General features: G+C 44.8%; 1 protein-coding gene across 5 annotated transcripts in view; it reads right to left on the bottom strand.

Annotated features, from left to right (window-relative positions):
• The window catches only part of MTA1 (metastasis associated 1), a 94,228-nt gene that overhangs the window by 71,311 nt on the left and 1,281 nt on the right, over positions 1–21,636 (bottom strand). Inside the window, exon 1 of one of the 5 annotated variants that reach the window (XM_055815024.1) lies at positions 846–863. The exons of the other annotated variants lie outside the window; for them this stretch is intronic. The gene's annotated coding sequence lies outside the window, so the exon portion shown is untranslated. Of the gene's footprint in view, positions 1–845; positions 864–21,636 lie in introns of those variants that run through there. 5 annotated transcript variants of the gene reach the window in all.

The raw sequence follows: 21,636 nt of genomic DNA, 5'->3' as shown, positions 1-21,636 counted from the left end.
ACTACGGGCACAAGAAGAGGCAGCGACGGGGCCGGCAGCTCGCCCGGCCTGCCAACAGCAGTGCCCGCATGGCCCTGCAGCAGGGCTGGGCTGCCTCGAGACAGCACTCCCAAGTCAAGAATCCCGGGGATTACGATCCCAAGAGTGACAATTAAAAAAAAAAAAAAAAAATGTTTCCAAGCTGTTGTCTTTCCAAAAAACAGTGGTTGTACGAGTTGCAAAGATACCTTAACACATGAAGTCTCAACATAGTCTCGGTTGAAGCGATGAGGGATGAGGCTGCAATGCCAATACTAAAGCAATGCACACCTTGGGTTACCTAACCATACAGCGTAGCCAGGGCTAATAAAGCACAGAAATGCTACACCCAATTTTTTTATATTCATGTGCATTCTGTGCTCCGGGCCTCTCACGCTGATCATCTTCACACACAGTCACAGGCAGCCAAGCGACTCCAAACCTTTCTTCCCGACTGCAAGGGTCAGTTCCTCTTAAATGTCCTTCCCCACAGGCTTCAGACTGGGGAATGATCTCCTCTAAGGAATTCAGATTGGGCATCTGGTTCATAGAAAACCGAGGCTCACCAGAAATGGTTATAAACACCCCAAGCAACCAGACCCTAAATCTCCCCTCCCAAGCACCCGCTCTGGGCAGCGTACCAAAGGGAAAACAACAGGCTCAACATTACTATGACCAACTCTACCAGAAGTCACAAACCCAAGCAGATATTTGGCAGCTTCAGCAATACAAATGCTGACTGAAATAACAACGACAGGCATTAAGCAATTTACACATCAGCAGAGAAAAAAAAGAAATCTTTTCTCCCACAGCAGAACCACCCATACCCTACAAGGACACTGCAGTGGAAGACGTGGAAGCTTCCAGGTGCCTCCAAGATCACCGGCCACATGCTCACATCTCAATGCTCCACCACCCAAATGTGATACCTGAGTAATAATTCGCGTCAATTAGATAATTGGTATAGAACAATGGAAAAACACTAAGTAGACTAAGCAGGGGGGCAGAGTGACAGACGGAAACAGGTGTAGGAAACGGTTGCTTGCATTAGGAGCAGCCATGCGGATATGGTATTGTGAAAATATTTAGCTGAGCTTTGCTGTATTGGGACAAATCACCTTAAATGGTAGAAGAAAGAAGTCAGCTCTTCAGGGTGAGAAAGAGGACAAGTGAGGAAGACGTCTAACTTCGTCCCCGATGACCATCAAGGGACCCTCAACATTAAACATGCAGGCACAAGGAAAGGAACGCCTATGTCAAGAACTAATCTGATAGCCACGCCATTTCCCGGTACAGCAATGGAATATGCATTAGCACAACAAGCATAAAAGGGAACACGTTGTTGTATAGGGGTGTGTGTGCTGGTGGAGCGCAGACTCCCCTCCCACCCAGCGCTGTTTACTTACCTTTTATCATTTATAATAAATACTGCTAATTCTGATTGAGTTGTATCCTCATTTATAACAATTTGGTGACCCCGACGTGATCTGCTTGGAACTTTGGATCTACGACCGGTTAAGGGAGGTGCCCCACCCTAGCGGCCCTTGCCGATAGCAGTGCTAGAGTCCAATAAGAGTCCGAACAAAAGAGGCAAGTAAAGAACCAAGAGCTCTCCCTCCGTGACCCATAATTCTGCGTGAAAAGACCCGAATGAAGAGGATCTGTGAGTATACCATTCGGCTGGGGGGGATTCGGCTGTGTGACTGTGTATAAGGGTGTGACTGAGAAGGAACTTAGTACCAAAGTGAGTGTGGAGGTCTTCTAACCACGGTTTCTGATCTCCCGTGAGGGACTCAGCCAGTGAAGGACCGAAGCAACTGCTTTAAGAATTCATCGGTGGGGCCAACCACTTTACAAGACACCTCTAGACAGTCAGGATTCGGAACCTCTTTAAGGGTTCCAGGATGGGTCAGGAGAAAAGTAGACTCTCGGAACCCAGGAGGCTCAAAGAGGGGTCTCCAATCTAGAAAGGGAAGTAAAATACCAGACATTCCACCAGAAAGCCATTGGGGATATGTTAAAATACTGGGATGACTGGGAATCGAGGAAAGGAAAAGATAAAGAAAAAATGGGCTCAATTTACATGATAAAATGGCCAGAAGAACCTTAAGGCCACATGTTTTTTGGCCAGTTTTTGGATCCTTTGGGGATTGGGTATATCAGGCATTGAACCTCTATGTTAACTCTAAGGAGTCTTTTAACCAAGAAGAGAGTGATTAATGCAGCTCTACGGATAGGAGCCTCAAACCCTTTCCCACAACCCAGATATTCACTTTAAATACTAGAACTAACAAGGAAAAGTATAGAGAAGTGGAAAAAGTGGGAGCCTCTGGATAATATACCTCCTCCCTATTCACAACAATCAGAACAACCACCAGCTGAAAATGAATTACCTAGGATCAGGAAAAAGGCAGGGTGAAAAGGAACCGAAGGACAAACAGAAAAACAAGATGGAATCCCTATCTGTTACTATTGTATCAAAAAGGGGCATATTCAGAGGAATTGTAGAAAAAGGCAAGAGGATGAAAAAAATGTATAAGGAAGACTAGAGGTGTCAGGGGCTGTATCTTTTGGGGACCCGGACATCAAATGATTCCTTGCTAAAATTATTAGTAGGTCCCTAGAGGGAAGAGGTTTATTTTTTAGTAGATTACTGGGGGCAGAGAAATCAACTATTAGAAAATTACGAAACGGGTTAGGAAGGGGAAGAAGAATATCACGGTAGTAGGGGCAAAAGGGGAGCCCTTTAAAGTTCCTATATTGGAGGATGTGGAAATAGAGTCAGAAAAGAAACTATGTCTCAATGACCTATTTCTGGTACCTGAGGCTGAGCACAATCTGTTAGGAAGAGACCTTAATAATAAGGTTGGTGTTGGAAATCAAGCGCCAGAAGGGAGAATTAAAAATTCAGCTATATACCCTAACCCAAGAAGATGAGGGAGAACTAGGCCCTCAGGTATGGTATCAAGAGGGAGATTCAGGAAAATTAGATATGGAACCCTTGGTGGTAGAAATAGTGAATCTGCAACAGCCAATAAGGATTAGACAATATCCTATCCATGGAGGGGAGAAAAGGACTTAAACCAGTTATAGATAGGTTGCTCCAAAAGGGGATGCTGGAAGCCTGTATGTCCCCACATAATACCCCCATTCTGCTGGTAAAAAAGGCTGATAGAGCTGATGGATCGTATAGGTTGTTCAGAATTTTAAGGCTGTGAATCAACGAACCATGACCAAATCCCCAGTAGTGACAAACCCATATACTAAACCATTTAACAGCTCAGCATATATGGTATAGTGTAATAGCTTGAAGGATGCTTTCTGGGCCAGCCCATTAAGTGAAAGGTCTCGGGATTACTTTGCCTTTGAATGGGAAGACCCTGAGACAGGGAAGGTGACAACAGCTCAGATGGACCGTACTTCCTCAGGGATTTACTGAATCCCCAAATCTATTTGGCCATACCCTTAGAAAAATTATCACAGCTTTTTGAGGTAAAGGGGGAAGTGAACTGTTTCAATATGTGGATGACTTACTGATAACTGGGAAAACTGAGAGAGAGACCTGGAGAACCACTACTGAGTTACTTAACTTCTTAGGGAAAAAAGGGTTGAAGGTCTCAAAATCTAAATTAAAAATTCGAAGAGGAGGTAAGGTACTTAGGACATTGGCTTAGCCAAGGAAAGAAAAAACTGGATCCTGACAGGGTATCAGGATTTTAGCCCTATCGTCATCCCCAAAATGAAAAAGGAAGCAAGGCAACTGCTCGGGCTCTCGGGATATTGTAGACCCTGGATTGAAGGGTTTAGTGAAAAGGTAAAATTTTTATATGAAAAACTGACTGGGGAGAGAATCAAGTGGAACGAGGAAAATGAAGAAAGGTTGGGAAGAAGACAACATTAACAGAGGCTCCACTGTTGAGCCTCCCAGATTAGAAAGAGCCTTTTATCTATTTGTAAATGTTTCTAACTGAACCGCATATGGAGTATTACCTCAAGAATGGGCAGGAATCAAGAAACCTGTTGGGATATTGTTCTAAACTATTAGACCCTGTGAGTAGGGGGCGGCCCGCGTGTTTGCAGGCACCCATGGCTACTGCTTTACTCATTGAGGAAGCTAGAAAAGTCACTTGTGGGGCACCTCTGAAGGTTATATATGCCACATAATGTTAGGGGAGTTACTCCAGCAGAAGGCTGAAAAATGGTTAACTGATGGATCAGGATAGCTTCAGTAGGATGCTGAAGTATGAAGCCATCCTGATTCGACTCCCCTGACTTAGAACTACAAGTAACTGCTGCACAAAAACCCTGCACCATTTCTATATGGGGAACCCATAAAGAACTACAACATAACAGTGTAGAAGTGATTGAATTGCAAGCAAAAATACGACCCGATCTCGAGGAGACAAAATTGGAGACAGGGGAAAAACCTATTTGTTGACAGGTCGTCCAGAGTGGCAGGTGGAAAGAGAAGATCTGGGTATTGCCATTGTAAACAGGGATACGGTCCTGATGGAATCAGGACCACTCAGTGCTGCTTGGTCCACTCAAGCATGTGAAATTTATGCATTATTACGAGCCCTAGAACTATTGAAAGGGAAAAGTGGAATTATCTATACTGATTATAGATATGCTTATGGGATAGTCCACACGTTTGGGAAAGCTTGGAAAGAAAGGGGACTTACAGGCACCCAAGGAAAAGGGCTAATTCACCAAACTTTAGATAATTGCAGGCATTGAGAGGACCTAGAGAGATTGCTGTAGTACATGTCAGCAGACATCAGAAGGGAACTGGCTTCCACATAAGAGAGAATAACCTAGCAGATAAAGAAGCTGGGGAGCAGCTCTTAGGAAGCACAATGTAGTTTTAACCCTGCAGGAATCGGATAATGAAAAAGGGACACAAGAGAAAAAGTATACGGATGCAGAAATAAAAACTATAAAGACAACAGGGGCAGACTGAAGAAGGAAAATGGGTTCTGTCTGATGGAAGAGAGATACTGTCAAAGGAACAAGCTAGGCATGTACTTCTACAACTACACCTACAAACCCATTGGGAACAAAAGCACTGAGTGATCAATTTCTAAAATTTTATGGGTGTGTAGGAATATACGAGATAGCCAAACAAACCATCCAGGAATGCTTAAGGTGTCAAAAAGATAAATAATGAAAGTGATTAGACAAGCACCTGCTGGAGGAAGAAGGACAGCATACCGACCATTTGAGAGAATACACGTGGACTTTACTGAATTACCAAAAGTAGGACAACATAAATATCTGTTGGTAATCGTGGATCAATTAACACATTGGGTAGAGGCTTACCCAGCGCGGTGAGCCACCACCGTAGTGGTAGCTAAGAATCTATTGGAGAATGTTATTCCTCGCTTTGGTTTAATCAGAAACATTGATTCCAATCAGGGACACATTTTACCTCAAATGTTTTGAAGGCTTTAACTATGGCTCTGGCATTAAACGGGAATATCATACGCCATGGCATCCTCAAAGTTCTGGGCGGTTGAGAGAATGAATCAGACAATTAAACACTAATTGGCCAAACTGATGATTGACACTCAATTATCATGGGTAAAATGTTTACCACTAGCACTGTTAAACATAAGAACCATGCCACACGGGGAGACCAGAGTATCACCTTATGAGATGCTTTACGGTATGCTGTATTCTCAAGGAATGCCCTTAGATCATTCTTTGATAGAAGACTATGAGACCCTAAGTATGTGATAACTCTGGGAAAACAATTAAATGAACTTCAGGAGAAGGGCATGTTCGCTCAAAACGTGCCCTTGGGGTTCTCCATTCATAAAATACAGCCGGAGATAAAGTTTTGATAAAAAGTTGGAAGAAGAATTGTTGTCTCCACACTGGGAAGGTCCTTATCTTGTCTTGCTTACCACAGAAACAGCTACAAGGATGGCAGAAAAGAGGTGGATGCATGCATCTCGAGTAAAAGGACCCGTAACAGAGACATGGAAGGTTGAATCCACTCCTGGAGACCTTAAGGTTAAGCTCAAAAGGACTTGAAATGTATCTGGGCATAACGATCTTTTGAATATTATCTGTATATATTGAAATGCATATTGACGAGGTGTATTAGCAGCTGTTGGAAACTATACAGGCCATAGTAGAAGGATTCAGAGCCCCAAACCCACAGGAGGCATACCACCTCCAGCAGAAATAGGATAGTACCTGTTATGTCCAAAACATCCTAAACCTCCCAGTTGCCATTTGGCCTAGACACGGTGCAGATGCCATTATTGCTGTCGATGGTGATACTGTTATAGTCTCAAAATCTCCACTTTCTGTCCCCAGTGTAAGGACATACTCTAGAATCCAAAGAAAAAGAAGAAAAGGGAGTGGAAGAAGCCTGGTACTGAGAAGCCTATAAGAGTAAAGGTACTGTTTTGTGGGCATGAACTAAATCTAGATGGTGACTGGAAAATATATCCAGAGAATTGGCTATCTGCCCTGAATCAAGCCCATGTAAAGGGCCACAGGTTAGTGAGCCTGGGACCATCTTCTAAGAAGCATAAGGGAGAGGGCAAGACTGGAGAAGGAACTAGTCCCACAGCTCAAGAAGGTTTAAACAAGGGCTGCAACCCCTTAGGGTCCTGCATGACCCTGATGGTCCAAGGGCATTCTCAGAACTGTAGCAAATGCACTGTTAACACCCAGAGAAGGAGAATTCAGGAACAAACCCTGGTATATCATACCATCCATGCCTGTGAAGGGCAAAAGCTGAGCTCATGTTACGTGAACCAGACAGAATATGCAAGATGCAATGAAAGTGGTAGAATAACCTGTACGATCCCAGAGAAGTACCCCATCAATGGTGGACAGAGGTGCGAACAAATAATGGGCATGGCAGGTTACTTGGACAGAGTCACACCAGAACAAATCTTAGTGAACCACTATCTGTGGATTCGACGCCTGCAATGCTATTGATGATCATTTTGATGCAAACCGTGGGAACCTAGAATGGAGACAATATTACAAGGACTAGAATAAAGTATATATACCCTGGGTGGGGACAGTGTCAGATGAGACCTGATTATCTGCTTTCATCAAGTACCGCCAGGTACCAATCCAATCACCTTTGTGGAAGAAGAGGGTGGGGATGTGTCTGTTGGGATACGAATCACATTTTGGGGGTGGCCATCCCCAAATGGAAAATTTAGTAAGGTTGAAGCACCATCGAGCTGCAATGGCCAAACCTGTAATCCTGTGAATCTTAAAATCATCAACCCAGGTGACTGGAAAAGCAGGAACCGAACCAGACACGGTCCTAAAAATTTACAGAACAGGGGCAGATCCCAGGGCAATCCTGGATATAAGGATTATAGAAAACGCTAGAAAATCTGCCGCAAAACATTTATTGTTCCACTCTTTTTATCATGAAGTGGAAACAGGAGCTAAGTATGAGATTCCAACCATTGCTAAGAATCTGTTTGTAAATCTAGTGAAAAACATTGCAACAGCATTAAATGTGACAAACTGTTTTGTTTGTGGAGGAACTAACCAAGGGGACCGCCGGCCTTGGGAGTCGATGGAAACAAACATCTTGAATCCAAAAATTTGGAAGCCAGCAGAGGGTAACAAAGACACAATGGGTGTTACAAACAAGCATAATCGGGAGAACCTGCTGGCAAAACCAAAATGGGAAAAAACTGGTGGGTGATTTAGTCCGTGAGAAGGATATGAATGGAATGAGACAGTATCACATTGGACCTCCTGAGGAAGTCCTCAAGTAATGCCGGGAAACCTGAAAAATTGGACAAATGGTAGCCAAATACCGCATGGGTGACCAGCCCCCGATGGGTATTATTGGATCTGTGGTAAGCTAGCATATGCCGAGTTGCCTAAAAATTGGACAGGATCATGTGTATAGGGACAATCAGGCCCGGCTTCTTCCTATTACCCACTGCCCGAGGAGAGAGACTGGGGGTACCTATATATACAGAAATGGAAGAATTAAGAAGGGCACGACAAAGTTTACAAATAGGGAATTGGAAAGAAAATGAATGGCCCCCAGAAAGGATAATAGAATATTATGACCCAGGCACCTGGGCTGAGTACGGATCTTGGGGCTACCATACCCCTATATATATGCTTAACAGAATTATTAGGCTGCAAGCGGTTGTGGAAATAGCAGTGAATAAGACAGGAGATGCTCTAAATTTATTAGCTAAGCAGAATACAAACCTGCGAACTGCAAAATATCAGAACCATCTAGCATTAGACTATGTATTAGCACAAGGAGGGGTATGTGGTAAATTTAACCTTACTAATCGTTGCTTAGAAATAGGATGATGAAGGAAAAGCAGTGAATGAGCTGGTAAGGGAGATGAAAAAGATTGCACATGTACCTGTACAGACTTCCAATGGATTTAATATGGATAAGATATGACAGTCAGCCCTTGGGGGCGAGTGGTAGAAAAGACTGGGAGTCATAACCAGAGGGTTGTTCTTAGGGCTGCTAATAGTCCGCGTGCTTGATTCCCTGTATTACACTCCTTACACAGAGAATAATCCAGGAAATGCAGTTTACCATAATCCCGGTGGAAGGTCCTCAAGAAGATAAGGTCCCTCTTATGGTTCTGAAGGTCCATAATCAGACCCCAAACCCAACAAAGATTCAATTGGCCTTGGCCAAATTTGAAGCAAAACCACGAATTAACGACATTCAAAAGAAGATGAAGGATTGTGATACATGGAGCAATAATTCGTGTCAATTAGATAATTGGTATAGAACAATGGAAAACCACTGAGTAGACTAAGCAGGGGGCCAGAGTGACAGACGGGAAACAGGTGCAGGAAACGGTTATAACACAAAGAAAGGACAAGTTCTTTCCCTCCACCGCTCTCATTACTCCCAACACAACCGACTACCCCTCACTTCGGCTGAGACCGATCCAAAATCTTGTTTGTGAATACTGTGACAGAAAATTAAAAATGAAAACTAAAGAAAATGTCAATCTCTGTCATCTTTAAATCCACGGGTTTCAGGTGACTGTTACAAATGTTCATAGCTCACGTCATTTTTCTAACAGCTTTTTTGTGTGCACATATGTGCATATATTGTTCTCACAGACACATTTTCTACCTCAAGTGAACATTAACTCAATTTTTCATGTAACTACAGCTTATCAATTGTAAAGCCTGGCATGGATTTAAAGAAAGTTTATCACAAATGAATGATTTACCAAAGAATAGCTCACGGTGGTATCCAACAGTTTTGAATAAATAAACCCCCAAAGCGTTGTTTTGCTCAGCAGCAGGAACATCCCCAATCCCACACTCCCATGATCAGCAACTGCAAACGAACCTCACATAAAACGGCTCACTGCACACTGCTGGCAGAAAGGCAGAACTGAAGCTGTCCCACGGGATGCTTCAAGAGCCGACACATGACACAGTGTAGAAATGCATATAGACCAGTGCTTGATGACTTCACCATGTCACAAATGCACAGCCCAGTACATCTCATCCACGTTTGAGACTAATCCCACAACCACGTTGAGCATTTCACCAGTAGCTATGCAACTAATGGAGACCTATTTCTCATTACTCAAATTACCTGGAAAAGGGCTTCTTCTCTGCAAGTTATGCAGGCCACGCTGCAAATCACATAAACCAGAATGTGAGCAGATCAAAGGGGAGTAATTTGCATTTTTCATAGAGATTTTAAATGCTTTCACTAAATTAAAATGCTGTCCTGCACAGAAACACTAGTTAGTTACTGTGCCACACATACAACAAGGAAATTTAATTTTAACAAACCACTCTCCAACCTGATGCTTTAGCAGGTAAGAGCACTCCTCTAGAATTGTTCAAGCAGCAATGAAAAAGCTAGCTTCTCACTCACTGCATTTAAAGGAGGTACAGCACCATGCTCCATTGACCCCTGCACTCCGAAACACCTACTCTCCCCTGGTGCAGCACTTCCCCTTCATCTCCAGCTCCCTCCCACGCCATGGAAGTGCATCCGTCTCATACCACCTACCCAGCTAACACTATTCCCTGTCTGCTTTTGTGACAGTAGCTACTACACACGTTGGATCACAGGAACCCTCCACAGGCTCCCAACAATCCAGCTGCCAATGGGAGTCATCCTCTCTGTGCACAGCTGTCAGAGTCTCTGTGCCCTGGGCTGAAAGAGAGGATGGGGAACGACAAAATTAACTTTAAAAAAAAAAAACAAACTTTAAACAACAGGAAGACATGCATCTCAGCTCCTACCACAGAACAGGAAGGAAGGAGTACTCTTAAAAGAAAAAAAAAAAAAGAAAAAAAAAAAAGGTCCAGAGACAGAAAAATGGAGCCTGATAGCAAGCAAAACAAGAAGTCAGGCCCTTCAAACACAACAGACTGTCTACCCTTGCTAATTTACTGGCTTTCCTACTTACACGACAGAAGAAAAGGGCTAGCCTAGCCGCTCTGCATCCCACAAGCGCAGCACGTCTCCTTACAAACAGCAACCACCATAAAACACGTGAAGCTCACCCTTCACCGCCCAACCGCCTGAACAGAAGAGCTGGAGATTCAATCCCATACCTTCACAACAGCTTACAGCTTAAACTCACAATCCCCGAAATAATCAGCCATGCATCCACATCATGACTGTAATTAACTGCATCACTTATCCACATTACAGAATTACCTGTGATCAGGCTAAAACAACGACTGAGGAGCGTGTGCCAATACCACAAGACAGTAAGGACCATCACACATATGACTACCTTCTGACTCACACTTAAGATTCATTTCTTCCTCTTGCCTATGCTGTTATAGAGCAGAAGTAGCCGCCTAACATAAACCTGTGCAGAAGGCCTTTATATCCCACTTTTTTCTTCTGAAATTGAGAACACGCACACCTTTCTAGAAAGCAATGCTGTATTATACAGGTACTAAACCACCAGAACACACAGACACAAGCACACTTGCAACGGTACAGCAACTAACTAAATCCAGAATGACTGCCTACAGGCCACAGAAGATGGAAGTGTTCCACAAAGGCAGTAAAAGAATTGTTCTCAATTAGCAATAAACATAACAGACTTTTTTTTGGCTCTCATATGCTTTTAAGACATTACTGCAAAACAGCTTCCCCCTCTGCCCTCTTCATGTCAGCTGTTGATTAAGTCTACCATCGGTCCGCAGAAAACAAACTCAGGAGAGAGTACTGCAAAAGAGAGAACACACACTGTCTAGAGGTCGTATATTTATAAGATTAAGCATGTCTGAGCTACCTAACAACCTTATAGGCTTTTAGGTGATCAAGTTGCAAAAATGCTCAAAAGTATTTTTATCCTTCCTAACTTACATTTGCCTTTCAAGCTACAAGCACTTTCTGAGGACTGACCTCGCTGAATACTACCTACCTTACATCCAGAAAGACTTACACACCGTGCACTGCATTAGCTACAGATGTACTCAGTACACAAAGGAGGCTGAAGCCGCCTTCTTCCCACACTTACTACCACTGTTGGGTACAACGTGCATTTCCACACGTGTGATAAAGAACTTCACAGTTGCAAATATTTCCCCTGCTCAATCCACAAAGCTGCTGCCCTGAATTAAAGATGAGTGTCAAGAGAGTGCATAAACTTATGATGACCTGCTTACTTCTCTTACGGGAAACATATGCCTCCTCATACTCTGGGTTTCAAATTCAACTTTGGGCCAGTTTCTTTCAGTAAACTCCAGCTTTTATTCAGCAGCTTGGTCCTGAAACTGTCACTCACTTTTCATTTTAGATAACACAAAACCTCGTGGTCTACATTCTCATGAAAGAGGAGGCTGGAGAGGCTACACTGCTTTCAGCCTAACAAGTCAAGCAATCTCACCTGGCAGAGCCCAGGTCCCATTGCCTTCCGGCTGTTCAAAAAACAGCAGCACTCACAGCAGCTGTCACCTGATGAAATGTTTAGTTACAGCACAGATACAGTTTCAAGAGAGAAAGCCTTACCAGCACAATATTTTCATTAGCAGAAATGCAGAACCGAAACAGAAATGCAGTATACCTAGCAGTATGCATGAACAGGTTATTTACAATTAATGTCTTTGCACAGATCCACAAAGGTATTAACAGATATACTGTCAGCACAAGTTCAGTTTGCATTTACTGAACAGCAGTATTTGTGGCTACTGCGTGCATAGGATACATGCTGCCTCATCCTCAGCTTGCTGCGCTATAGGCAACACCACTACTACTTCTCAACTCCTTAAAAAAAGTGAGTGGAAATGGAGCCAGAACTCAAGCACACAAGGATCTGAAATACCTATAATCATTTAGTGAGAGACATAGCAAAAGCGAGTGCCATCTCCTGCATAAATCTCCACTCCATACAGTTGACAGCAAACGATCACTAAATTTAGTAGGGATAGGTTGAGATAGCCCAGTTAAATCATGCTAGCTTTGCCCTTGTTTCTTGAGCACATTCATATGGTAAACAAAATGTTCACATTACATTTTCTTCCAAATGTGCAGAACTTGTATCTGGAAGGGGACAGCCAAAATAACTTGGCTGTTTTGAGATGAAACCTACGTATCAGTTATTCTGTCTTGCTTCCAAAAAGCCAGGTTCAATATTCCCCAAACCATAGCCCTAAAGTAGAAGCAATTCATACCAAGGTCCATGTAACAGGACTACAGATTATGCACAGACCTACAGAAACGCTGATACAAACTTCTATCAGTGCAAGCTCTTCCCAGGTAGTAAGACACACTAAAAAAACAAAATAATAATAAACCCAAAACCAAACCTCTAAAGGACCTGTAATGGTTACAAACAAGAACTCAAGTATCTACCACACAGTACACAACTCAAGCCAAGAAGTATTTTCTACCTTTTTAGAGAAAAAAAACCCCATCTAAGTCTCTAATACATGCAACTTGCTTGGACAGACTGAAAATTCTCAATCCCATTTAAACTCTGAAACATTAAGGGATTTGGAACTTCCCAAAGGCCTTCTGTTCTTTGTTTCTATCATGTCAAAGGGGGAAAGAAAAATTCCTGTTCAGCTACCTCATATCATTTTTTTGTCCGACTCTTAGTGAAACAAGGTTTATGCAACTCCATTATCCAGTCATTAGTTCTTCCCTATTAACTCCTGAACCCTTTGTTTGATTTAAAACATTTCACAGAGGGACAGAAGTCTCAAAGATAATTAAGTTCTGACCACTGTTCCCTATCTTAAAAACATAGATACTAAAAACTACAAGAGAAAGCGAGAAATGCAAGACAGACAATTAGGGATATGAAATGGTTCCTATTTCAGAAACAATTAATGGACTAGGTTTTAAAGCAATTCACTGGAGATTCTGCAGTGTTTGGGGGAATTATCAAAGGTGCTCGCTTCTCTTAGCGCCTCTTAACACCTCTATTATTAGTGCCATAGAAGGCAGGTCCTGGGCTCGATTAACTCCTGATCTGATTCATTATGACCAGCTGTGTTCCCTAATGTTTACCCTCTCTGCGGGGGGGGGGGGGGGGGGGGGGGGGGGGGGGGGGAAGGTGGCAGGTATTCTGCCTAGCAGCAACAATCTAGAGACTTAAGATCTCCGTTCTGGACAAGGCCCAGAGTTCCTACATACGGTACCTTTCCCAGTAAAAGCGTGAAACTACAAAGGACTGGGTGCAGAAGGGAAGAACCACCTCATGGAAGAAAGAACACGAATTTTAGATGAAGTCAATGTCCTTATTTCTGTTCCTCACAGCACTGTTGGCTGTATTTAGTTGCAGACCACCTGTGGAAAAAAACAAAGGACAGCAATATGCTGGCACTTGTGAAAAAGAGGTTACGGGTGTCAGCTGTACATCACAGGTCACTTCTTAGACAAGAACTATGCCACACTGAAGTAACTGCTACTAGGGATGTCGGCTTAAAAGGTAAGGTAGGGCAACTGTGTACAAACAAGACTTGAAAAGAGAATTTGTGAGAATCCTGGAAATAAAATTAAGCTTCCAAAGTACTACCCTGAGGATAAAGAAGCAATTCTGCTGCTAGAAATCAATTATATGGCAGTACAAGGAAACCCATTTCAATTAATCCATTCCCAATATACCAGCTATAACTGAGGCACGCTTGCATGTGGCACTGACCCTCTTTAGGTTCACTAAGTCAACTCCCTCCAGATTTCTGCAGGACAAGCACACACTGAATATACCTGGAGAACCATTGGTTTTATTCTTCACTTTACATGAGATATCCAGGCATGATTTAAAGTTCTCTGGACACAAAGCCTGTTCTGTATTACCTCTTCTGCCACTTCATTTGCCAAGGTTGTAGCTATTCAAATATTTTCTGCAATAGAAAAGTTGCAAGCCTATGTAATTTCAGCTGCACCAGTGCAACTCTTTGAGGGGCAATACCATTAACCAGTTCAGGGAAATAGTCCAGGCTTAAAAAACAGAAAGGCCTTTCCCCAAAGCTGGGTTGTAAGGGAAGACCAGGATGGTCTAATTTACAGAAGAGCCGGAGAAACACTTGAGCAAACAGAGGAACTAGGACAGAGAGAACTCCTTAAATCATGGAGGAGTTGGGGGGCAGGGAGGGAAGCATGGGAGAGGAGTATCCTCAAACTGCACCCTCATTATCTTCTCTAGAAGCCAAGAGAACTGCCTATTCCATTGCAATTCTTACTGCTAAGCACAGACAAAAAAACCCATTATTTTCCAAAAGATATTTAGGCAGTTCATAAGATGACAAGAAATCAGCTTCACGTTCTTTGCAAGTATCTCAAGAGCTGCAAAAGAAGACGCCAAGTCTTGTATCACCGTCAAGAAACAACAACTGCAGTTTTTCTTTTGGGTTGGTTTGTTTGTTTAAAAGCAATGTTCCACTTCAGTTAGGAAAGGTGGATTAACTGCTTAGGCTGTGGTACAACAGTATATTAAGTCCAGAGGTAAGGGTTTCGGTGCCAGATCAGAAACATCACGGCTTCACAATGTAAAGCATGGATGAAGTATAAACTCCTGCCATAGTTTTGCAGATGTTTCTTCAAACATGAGTGCCAGTGAAGTTGATTCATCCCCCGCCCTCTCATACCATCCCCTCAGGTTGTGACAGCTTCTCCTTGGAGGCAGGCACGCACATGGTAAACCTGATCAGGAACTCCCTGGGGTCAAAACACTGTCTCCCAACGAACCCAATGTGCTGAGCTGCTGAGCTGCACAGCCACGCCAAGCTGTGCCAGTCCAGCTAAGGAAGCAATGTGAGACAGTAGCAAGTGTCTGCGAGCAGGCGTTGCTTAAATCGACAGGGTTACCAGGGAAAAACATCCTCAGAAGCTGTCTCACTTGGCTGGTTCAAATTTGCTCACATGTTGACAACTTAACTCTCTAAGGACAAGCTCTGTGCTGAATCAGGAATCATCCGCTCACACCACACTAACTTTATGCTTGGTCAAGTATAGTCTATCCTCCTACACCTTGCATAAAAGCATGAAGTCCCCAAATTAAACAGAGCACATCACGTGCAATTTAACAGACACATTACCATGGATCACATCTGACACAGATCATGATTGGTGATCTGGCAACACATGGAACCAGAGCTGTGAAATCCCAGGCACCACCAAGACTAAACAGCTTGCGAGTAACACACGTGTAAAAGACTGGAGAAGCCTAGATTTTTTTTCTTTTACTTGCAAACTCACTTCAAAGCTGCCAACTAACTTCTTCGCTCTACTTCATTGATCAATGTCAAGTAAAAAATTATCTCAGGAACACTTCTCCTTCCCAAAGATGATCCAGCCAAAGAGCTAGAAAAGGAGAACATGTGCATGGCTCCTTCTGGGCTGGGCTACAGTGCCTGAAAGCCTCACTGGTGCTTCACAGGTCCTGCCAAATTTGGTTTTACAAGTAAAGAGGAGAGGAGGAATCATATCAGACCCAAAAAAACCCCAAACAACACTTTGAAGCAGGGCCTCTTTGTATATTACATCTACAGCAAAGGGCTCCAAGATCCTAAAGACCTAGAACTGTAGTATCTTACAAGAGTACCTTTCCCAACAGTTCCAGTTATCTAAACCTCATGGGGAAACAGGCAAAGCGTCTGAAGGGCTCGGTCACTTACCTGTTCAGGGATTTAATAAAATAATGATCTAGCAAAGCAGTAAAACACAGTATAAAAACTCCTTACTTGGTGCAGAAGTAACACTGACTTAACAGATCACTTGTTGCCAGAAGACGTGCAGAACTAGGAGGAGGCAAGCTCAAACAGTTCATAGCCATACTCTCAAGCAACCCCAAACTGCTCACAAACAGTTTATAAATCAAAGTAAAACCAAGTAACAGCAACCACTTTATTCTCTTCTCCTACTAGGGAGAGATGAAGTAATCTTTATTTAAAGTTAGAATGTTTAAACATCAAAAGTTGCTTGAAAAACAACCACACGCAATTGAAAGGAAATTCTCTTACAATCACCCAAAATCTCAATAGTTAAACAAAAGGCAATGCTTAAAGAGTTTGAAAGTCCCTCTTCCACAATTTATCAAGTGTCTTCTATTTGCCATCACTGAAAGGCAAAACATGCAAACAAGAGGGACGGGCACAGAGGGCCGCCAAGGAGTAAGGCAGCATGCAGGCCCTGCCGCTTCGGCTGCCCACCAAACCACCCCAGCCCTGCTGCTGGCCGGCTGTGTCCCCCCACCCCAGCCCTGCTGTGTTGTATCCCCCCCCACAGTCCTGCCACAGGCCAACTGTGTATCCCCCGCCTCAGTCCTGCCACAAGTCATTTGTGTTCCCTTGGCCTCAGCCCTGCCACAGGCTGGCTGCGTGTCCCCTGTCCCAGCCCTGCCACAGACCAGCTGCGTGTTCCTTGTCTCAACTCTGCTGTGTCCCCCCACCCCAGCCCTGCCACAGACCAGCTGTGTGTCCCCTGTCCCAGCTCTGCTGTGTCCCCCTACCCCAGGCCGGCCTGGCACAGCCTCCCATGCGCCAGCCCAGGAATTGCTTAAACTCACTGACCTAGCAGAAAATGTCACTGTCACTGCGCTGACTTTCTAAGGGGCCAGCAGCAGCCACCTGGCCAAAGAGGCAGCCAAGAAACAGGAGAGGAGGCAGGAGGCGAGCACCACCCTGCCAGGGGAAGGCAGAGTCCCCCCTTGGCAGGAGCAAGCTTAGCACTTTCCCTCCGTTTTGCCAGCTGCAATGAGCTTTACAGCTATTACAGACGCGCTGAGCACGTGCAGACACCATGGTTGTAGGTCTAGCCCCCAGACACACTTAAGCTGGCTGACAATGCTCCTCACCACGCGACGCTTCCCCGTTACCAGCCAGCTAATGAAGCCAGTGAAGCAGGCCGACACGGGGGAGAAAAGGAAAGGAAGACTGTAAACCCCAAGAACATAAACGTGTATAACTACGATGAAAGGAAAGATGAAGAAACTCATTGCCTGGCTGTTGCTGAAAGGTGATAAGCTAGAACCCATCCTACATTTATCAGGGAAAATGACTGCAGAAACCTACTAGTAAGTTGCAAGAATGAATGCTTATTTTTATTTTCTTTACTGGTTATTTAATACCACTCTCCACTAAATGCGCTCTCAGCTCAGGCTACCTTCAAATACTCCACTACAGTTCCAAGTTAGTTAAGAAAAAAACCAAACCAAAACAAAACCAAACCAACAAACACAACCAAAACAAAAACATCCCACAGTAACCCCTCCTGCAATCCAAAATACATCCACACAGATAACCATGCAAGAGGACAGGAGAGGGTTTACACATGCCCCTGCAGTTAAACGATCTGAATTACATCCTTCAGCTCTGGCCTCGACACCACACTTCTGTGAAGCTTCCTCAATAACTCTGTACCTCAGTCCTTTACCACAGAAAGCACAGAAAATTATTATTGACATCACCGTGATGCCAAGGGGACCCATGCACCCATCTGCTCACCGCTCTCATTCAAGTCACACGCTGCCACAAGAGCGTAGATGCCAAACAGGGGTATGTAACAGGATGGGGGGCAGGTCAAACCACGGTCCCCAGCTATGCATTAATAACAGCCTATAATAAAAGGGAGATGATGTCATGCTGCCATTCTTAAAAACTTTGGGGATAGCTATGTTGAAATGTGAAGTATGACTGCAGCGCAGATAGGCACACCACTACCAGGTCTAATCAAGTGAGTGAGAAATAACTCCACCAAGTTGTAGAGCTTCAGTCTCCAGCACACTGGAAGAAAGCTGCTGGGAATCTTACTGTGGAGTCATAATTCCACTTGCTTTAAACATATTAGATGCAGCTAGTATGTATGTGCCTGACTGACCTGTGAGTGTATCTCCTGATGCCATTTAAACATACCTTAAACATACCATAGTCTTAAAATCAGTGATAATTTTGTAGCCGAGTACGCTCCCAAACAAGGAGGTAACTTAAAAGTTGAGAACACATAAAAGGCTTTTCACCTAAAAGTGTAAACTGACATTTGTCTCAGCGAAAGTGTTGGGCTTCAGTAGTTCTTCCTCCATCCTTCCTCTCCTTTCTTTTCCCGTCCCCTTGTTCCCAGCCCTCCCACTGAGCCCATTCAGCTGTTCACACAGTCCCACAGTGAACCAGATCGGGTAGCTGATGCAGATTAAAAATAATCCAGGAAAAAACAAAGAGTGAGGAGGAGGGAAGGTGGAAAAATTTTAAGTTCCTCAAATCAGTGCAAGATGGAAATGCAAAAATCATTGTCTCACTGCACCAAGGGAATGCCAGAGGGGCACAAACCTGCAGCAGGGCTCGATCAATTGCCACCACTGAAGGAATACTTGTCATACTACAGTTCAACTCTTCCGGAGAAGGTGGAGACAGAATAGCTGTTGGAAAGTCTCTTGATACTGAGATGACCTGTTCTCTTCCAGGCAGCTGACACAGCACTCTCCTGAAAGCAGAGCCTGGCACCAGCTAGAACAATGAACATCTCTCTCCCACATGCATTTTTTCATCAGAGGCCCCAAATTCCAGCTCAGAGGTCCCAAGCTTCTGAGATCTGGTGTTTATCCAACATTCCCACACGGCCTGCAATCGCGCAGACTGCCAGTCCACTCCATGGAGCAGCAGGCCAGCCCACCATGACTCCTTCCAAGCCACAGCAGCCCACACTCTCCTCATGCTGCCATTTATTTCATGGCTGTGTGGCAGCTGCTAAGATCTTCACTTCTACTACCCTGGAGGCAGGTGATTCCAGGATTTCCTTCTGGACAACAAATAAGATGCCATACTTCATTTTGGAATTTGATACCCTGGCATCTTCCCTACACATTTAAGAAGCTTCACATTCTGTGAACCATGCTAGCTTGGGAGAGCCCCATTTGTATTGAACGGCACCCCCTTCCCCAGCAGAAACGTACCAGCAGAAACTTGGTAGGAACCAGGAGAACCAGTTGCTTTCTGTAAGCGGACCTGACACCAGCAGTCAATTTACCTACAGAGACTTACAGCCACTCAAACGGCAGCTCCTAATGTCCCGTGTGTTGTCGTGTCCTGTGTCTCGTCCCCCCCCTCGGCATGCTCGCTCTGCCACACAACACAGAGAAGACTTGCATGTCACTTTGGGCCTCCATAGCGCAGGCTCCTCTATCCAGGAACTACTGCATGTCAACATGAAAAGAGAGCAAGACACTTCATGTCTTCTGGAAGAGCTGTCAACTATGCATTTAATATCAGCCTATGTCAGAGATGTGCAATTCACCCTACTGGTTTCTGAAGACAAAAATCCAGTGTTTCGTGATTAGGCCAAAAGTGATGACGACCATCCTTTCTGAGTCAACGTATACTTCTAGGAGCGTTATCGATCTACAGTGAGCAAGCTGCTCTTGGCAGCTGTTAGGTCTGGAGTTCACACAACGCAATTTGGTAGCCACAAGAATAATAACAGATTATCTGCTGAATGTTTGCCTTCCAGTGGGAAGTGTATGAAATGACTATGCACAAATCCCATTCAGGATTTAATCCTGCCCTGGAGTTCACACACAACTTCAGTGCACAAAACCATTAGTGGGAGATACCAGCACCAGAGGTCAGAAACAATTCAATAACACAAACTCCTCCGGCTCAGGCCAAACAGAGTGCTCACACAGAAACAGCTGCATCCATCCGTATGTTGATCTTGGTAATATGTCAAATCAAGACTTCATCCATATGTACAATAACAGAGCACTCTAACCTTGGCTATCAGCCAGCCGCCTCACCCTCTGCCCAAAAAGGTTACGAAGCAAATCCCAAACAACATTTCCAAGTACAGAAGGGACAAGAAGGTGACGGAGAGACCAGCCAAAATGGATATAACACAGGCAAACCACACCAGACTAACCCGACTCTCCTTCTGGGAAGCAAATATGAGCTCCTTGGCTGAGGGGAGAGCAGGGGGTGCTGGACACCTTGACTTTGTGTCAAAGGCCACGCTAAGTCTCCCACTACAGCCTTCAAGCCAAAGTGCAGAGGAGCAGCCTGGATAACGGGACAATAATGGTGGGAAGACAACTGTCTGGAACACCAGGCTCAAGGGACTGCCATCAGGAGCTGCAGCCTTCACCTGGCTGCCGGTTACTAATGGCATCCCTTGAGGATCAACACTGGGGCCAGCCCTGCTTAGAAGTTTTTTGATGACCTGGAGAGGGACTAGAGTACACTCTCCAAAGTTTGGGGACTTGGGGAAAGCACGCTTGCTGGAGGGCAGGGCTACTAATCAGAGAGACTTCAACAACCTGGAGAATGGCTTGACAAAAACATCAGAAAGTTCAACTCTAGCTAGAGTGAAGCCCCGTGCCTGAGGTGGGGGGTAAGGCTGTTGGCACAGTGTCTCCATCAGAAGGCACCTGGTAAGCTAGCACATTGCCCAGGAGCCAGCAGCACACCCTGGCAACAAGGGCAGCCAGCCCTGCCGCCTTAGCCGGAGCGCAGCCGGCAGGGCAAGGGGACACATCCTGCCCTTCTGCTCAGCACTCCTAAGACCATTTGGAGAGCTGGGTCCAGCTTCGGCTCCCCAGCACAAGTGACATACGGGAAGGAGTCCAGCAGAGGCCACAAAGGTGGGTCAGCTGGAGGCATGGGGTGTGGAAAGAAAGGCAGAGAGCAGCGGCAGGTTAGGTCAGCCTGGGAATGAGAGGGGCTCTGGGGAGATGTTCCTGCTGTCTGCAACTCCTGAGCGGGAGGTGGCATGCAGACAGGGCCAGGCTCTTCTCAGAGATGCGCAAGGATAGGCCGAGGGACAAGGGACACCAGCTGAAACAGGAGAAAATCCAACCAGGCACATGGAAAGAATTATTTGCCATGTGCACGGTGGTCGACACCGGACAGGGCCCGAAGCCGGGGTGGCATCGCCATCCTTAAGATATACTAGGAAGCGGGCTGGACACGGCCCTGAGCACCCTGCCCTACCGGGACAGCTTCTAGCAGGAGGCTGGCCTAGAGATCTCCAGAGGTCCCTTCCCACCGCCCACGGGGCGCACAGTACAGGTTTTGCCATAAAAAATACTGGAGAGGACGTTCCACACCAGACCTGTGTCTCAAACGTTACATGCCGAACAGTAATTTCCAGGAAACAATTCCCTTCACAAGTCGCACCAGGAACCGAGCTGTAAATTTCCACAACTCATCTCACCCTTC

This window comes from Falco peregrinus, chromosome 10 (genome assembly GCF_023634155.1).
Source record: "Falco peregrinus isolate bFalPer1 chromosome 10, bFalPer1.pri, whole genome shotgun sequence".
Lineage (NCBI taxonomy): Eukaryota > Metazoa > Chordata > Aves > Falconiformes > Falconidae > Falco > Falco peregrinus.
This window is presented reverse-complemented; position numbering and strand designations above follow the sequence as displayed.